Source organism: Pseudorca crassidens, chromosome 2 (assembly GCF_039906515.1).
Source record: "Pseudorca crassidens isolate mPseCra1 chromosome 2, mPseCra1.hap1, whole genome shotgun sequence".
In the NCBI taxonomy this organism is placed as follows: Eukaryota; Metazoa; Chordata; class Mammalia; order Artiodactyla; family Delphinidae; genus Pseudorca; species Pseudorca crassidens.
This window is the reverse complement of record NC_090297.1, coordinates 124,091,960-124,097,489: the sequence shown is the minus strand read 5'-3', so window position 1 is coordinate 124,097,489 and position 5,530 is coordinate 124,091,960.

The window sequence follows — 5,530 nt, the reverse complement described above, 5'->3', positions numbered from 1 at the left end:
GCAGCTAAAACAGTGCTTAGAGAGAAATTTATAGTATGAAATTATATTAGAAAAGAATGATCTAAAATCAATTATTTAAGCATCTAACTTAAAAAGCTGAAGACAGCCTCATCCACCAGAGGGCAGACAGCAGAAGCAAGGACTACAGTCCTGCAGCCTGTGGAACAGAAACCACAATCACAGAAAATTAGACAAAATGAAATGGCAGAGGTATATGTCCCAGATGAAGGAACAAGATAAAACCCCAGAAAAACAACTAAGTCAAGTGGAGATAGGCAACCTTCCAGAAAAAGAATTCAGAAGAATGATAGTGAAGATGATCCAGGATCTTGGATAAAGAATGGAGGCAAGGATCAAGAAGATGCAAGAAATGTTTAACAAAGACCTAGAAGAACTAAAGAACAAACAAATAAAGATGAACAATAAAACAATAAAGTAACTGAAATGAAAAATATGCTAGAAGGAATCAATAGCAGAATAACTGAAGCAGAAGAACAGATAAGTGACCTGGAAGACAGAATGGTGGAAATCACTGCCATGGAACAGAATAAAGAAAAAAGAATGAAAAGAAATGAAGACAGCCTAAGAGACCTCTGGGACATTAAATGCACCAACATTCACAGTATAGGGGTCCCAGAGGAGAAGAGAGAGAGAAAGAACCTTAGAAAATATTCAAAGAGATAATTGCTGAAAACGTTCTTAACGTGCGAAAGGAAACAGTCACCCAAGTCCAGGAAGCGCAGAGTCCCAGGCAGGATAAACCAAGAAGGTACATGCCAAGACACACAGTAATCAAATTGACAAAAAGTAAAGACAAAGAAAAATATTAAAAGGAACAAGGGAAAAACAACAAATAACATACAAGGGAACTCCCATAAGGTTAACAGCTGATTTCTCAGCAGAAACTCCGCAGGCCAGAAGGGAGTGGCATCATATATTTATGATGAAAGGGAAGATCCTACAACCAAGAATACTCAACCCAGCAGGCTCTCATTCAGATTGGATGGAGAAATAAAAAGGCTTACAGACAAGCAAAAGCAAAGAAAATTCAGCACCACCAGACCAGCTTTGCAACAAATGCTAAAGGAACTTCTCTAGGTGGGAGAGAGACCAGCAACTTAGAACAACCTTGTACATATATAGACTACTATATTAAAACCTCATGGGAACAGCAAACCCAAAAACTACAAGAGATACACATGCAAAAAAGAAAAAGCAACCCAAACACAACACTGAAGAGGATCATCAAACCACAAGAGAACAAAAGAGGAAGGGAAGAAAAAAGACCTACAAAAACAAACCCAAAACAATTAAGAAAATGGCAACAGGAACATACATATTAATAATCACCTTAAATGTAAATGGATTAAATGCTCCAACCAAAAGACACAGACTGGCTGAATGGATACAAAAATAAAACCCATATATATGCTGTCTACAAGAGACCCATTTCAGCCCTAGGGACACATACAGACTGAAAGTGAGGGGATGGAAAAAAGGTATTCCATGCAAATGGAAATCAAAAGAAAGCTGGAGTAGCAATTCTCATATTAGACAAAATAGACTTTTAGATAAAGACCGTTATAAGAGACAAAGAAGGACATTACATAATGATCAAGGGATCAATCCAAGAAGAAGATATAACAATTGTAAACATATATGCACCAAACATAGGAGCACCTCAAATACATAAGGCAAGTACTAAAAGTCATAAAGGGAGAAATCAACAGTAACACAAGAATAGTGCGGGACTTTAACACCCCACTTTCATCAATGGACAGATCATCCAGACAGAAAATCAATACGGAAACACAGGCCTTAAATGACCCTCGAGGACCAGACAGACTTATACTTAATTGATATTTATAGAGCATTCCAACCAAAAGCAGCAGAATACACATTCTTCTCTTGTGCACATGGAACATTCTCCAGGCCTGACCAAATGCTGCGCCACAAAGCGAGCCTCAGTAAATTTAAGAAAATTGAAATCATATCAAGCATCATTTCTGACCATAACACTATAAGGTTAAAAATAATGAAAAAAAACTATAAAAATCACAAACACGTGGAGACTAAACACTATGCTACTAAACAACCAATGGGTCACTGAAGAAATCGAACAGGAAATCAAAAAATTCCTAGAGACAAATGAAAACGAAAGCACAATGATCCAAAACCTATGGGATGCAACAAAAGCAGTTCTAAGAGGGAAGTTTATAGCAATACAAGCTTATCTCAGGAAACAAGAAAAATCTCAAATAAATAACCTAGCCTTACACCTAAAGCAACTAGAGAAAGAAGAACAAGCAAAACCTAAAGTTAGTGGAAGGGAAAAAAGCATAAAGATCAGAGCAGAAATAAATGAAATAGAGACAAAGAAAACAATAGCAAAGATCAATGAAACTAAAAGCTGGTTCTTTAAAAAGATAAACAAAATTGATAAAGCTTTAGCCAGCCTCATTAAGAAAAAAAGAGAGAGGACTCAAGTCAATAAAATGAAAAAGGAGAAGTTACAACTGACACCACAAATATACAAAGGAGCATAAGAGACTACTACAAGCAACTGTATGCCAATACAATGGACAACCTGGAAGAAATGGGCAAATGCTTAAAACGGTACACTCTCCCAAGACTGAACCAGGAAGAAGTAGAAAATATGAACAGACCAATCACAAGTACTGAAATTGAAACTGTGGCTTCACAGGACAATTCTATCAAATATTTAGAGAAGAGCTAACACCTATCCTTCTCAAAACTTGTCCAAAAAAATTGCCGAGGAAGGAAAACTCCCAAACTCATTCTACGAGGCCACCATCACCCTGATACCAAAATCAGACAAAGATACCACAAAAAAAGAAAACTACAGGCCAATATCACTGATGAACACAAAAATCCTCAACAAAATACCAGCAATCCGAATCCAACAATACATTAAAAGGATCATACAAATGATCAAGTGGGATTTATCCCAGGGATGCAAGAATTTTTCAGTATCTGCAAATCAATCAATGTGACACACCACATCAACAAATTAAAGAATAAAAACCATATGATCATCTCAACAGATGCAGAAAAAGCTTTTGACAAAATGCAACACCAATTTATGATAAAAACTCTCCAGAAAGGGGGCACAGAGCGAACCTACCTCAACATAATAAAGGCCATAGATGACAAACATACAGCTAACATCATACTCAATGGTGAAAAACTGAAAGCATTTCCTCTAAGATTAGGAAAAAGACAAGGATGTCCACTCTCACCGCTATTATTCAACATAGTTTTGGAAGTCCTAGCCATGGCAATCAGAAAAGAAAAAGAAATAAAAGGAATACAGATTGGAAAAGAAGAAGTAAAACTGTCACTGTTTGCAGATGACATCATACTATACATAGATAATCCTAAAGAGGTCACCAGAAAACTGATTACTAGAGCTAATCAATGAATTTGGTAAAGTTGCATGATACCAAAAAAATGCACAGAAATCTCTTGCATTCCTATACAGTAACAATGAAAGATCAGAAAGAGAAATTCAAAAAACAATCCCATTTACCATCAAACCAAAAAGAATAAAATACCTAGGAATAAACTTACCTAAGGAGACAAAAGACCTGTACTCCGAAAACTATAAGATGCTGACAAAAGAAATTGAAGATAACGCAAACAGATGGAGAGATATATCATGTTCTTGGATGGGGAGAATCAACACTGAAAATGACTATACTACCCAGGGCAATCTACAGATTCAATGCAATCCCTATCAAACTACCAATGGCATTTTTCATGGAACTAGAACAAAAAATCTTAAAATCTGTATGGAGACACAAAAGATCCCAAATAGCCAAAGCAGTCTTGAGAGAGGAAAACGGAGCTGGAGGAATCAGGACTTCAGACTATACTACAAAGGTATAGTCATCAAAACAGTATGCTACTGGCACAAAAACAGAAATATAGATCAATGGAACAGGTTAGAAAGCCCAGAAATAAACCCATGCACCTATGGTCAATTAATCTACAATGAAGGAGGCAAGACTATACAATGGAGGAAAGACAGTCTTTTCAATAAATGGTGCTGGTAAAACTAGACAGCTACATGTAAAAAAATGAAATTAGGACACTCCCTAACACCATAAACAAAAATAGACTCAAAATGGATTAAAGACCCAAATGTGAGACTGGACACTATAAAACTCTTAGAGGAAAACATAGGCAGAACACTTTCTGACATAAATCACAGCAATATCTTTTTTGACCTGTCTCCAAGAGTAATGGAAATAAAAACAAAATTAAACAAATGGGACCTAATTAAACTCAAAAGCTTTTGCACAGCAAAGGAAACCATAAACAAAATGAACAGAACTCACAGAATGGGAGAAAATATTTGCAAATGATGTGACTGACAAAGGATTAGTCTCCAAAATATACAAGCAGCTCATGCAGCTCAATATCAAAAAAACAAACAACCCAATCGAAAAATAGGCAAAAGAACTAAATAGACATTTCTCCAAAGGAGACATACAAATGGCCAAGAGGCACATGAAAAGATGTTCAGCATTGCTAATCATTAGAGAAATGCAAATCAAAACTACAGTGAGGTATCACCTCACACCAGTCAGAATGGCCATCATCAAAAAATCCGTAAGCAATAAATGCTAGAGAGGGTGTGGAGAGAAGGAAATTCTCCTACTGTTGGTGGGAATGTAAATTGGTACAGCCACTATGGAGAATAGTATGGAGGTTCCTTAAAAAACTAAAAATAGAGCTACCATATGATACTGCAATCCCACTCCTGGGCATATATCCAGAGAAAAACATGGTTCAAAAGGATACCTGCACCCCAATGTTCACTGCAGAACTGTTTACAGTAGCCAAGACATGGAAGCAACCTAAATGTCCATCTATAGAGGAATGAATAAAGAAGTTGTAGTACATATATACAATGGAATATTACTCAGCCACTAAAAAGAATGAAATAACGCCATTTGCAGCAATATGGATGGACCCAGAGATTGTCATACTGAGTGAAGTAAGTCAGAAAAAGAGAAATATCATATCACTTATATGCAGAATCTAAAAAAAAAATGATACAAATGAACTTATTTACAAAACAGAAACAGACTCACAAACTTAGAGAATGAACTTATGGTTACTGGGGGGAAGGGTGGGGGGAGAGGGAAAGTTAGGGAGTTTGCGATTGACATGTACACACTGCTATATTTAAAATAAATAACCAACAAGGAAAATAAAAAATAAGAGACTGAGCCTTAGTCCATTGGGTTTTATCCCCAAAGTCTCCATTTTTTTAACTAAATATGTTGTTTTAAATTTTTATAACTTGAATGCTGGATGTATAAGAATAAACAGGAAAAATGTAAATAAATTTTAAAAAGGTGGAAAAGATAAATCTAAAGTAAATATAAGAAAAGAAATAATAAAAAGAAATCAATTATTGTAAAAGCAAGCACAATAAACAGTTATTGGACAAAACAAAAACAAAAAGAAATCAATTAAATAGAAAACAGACAACCAATAG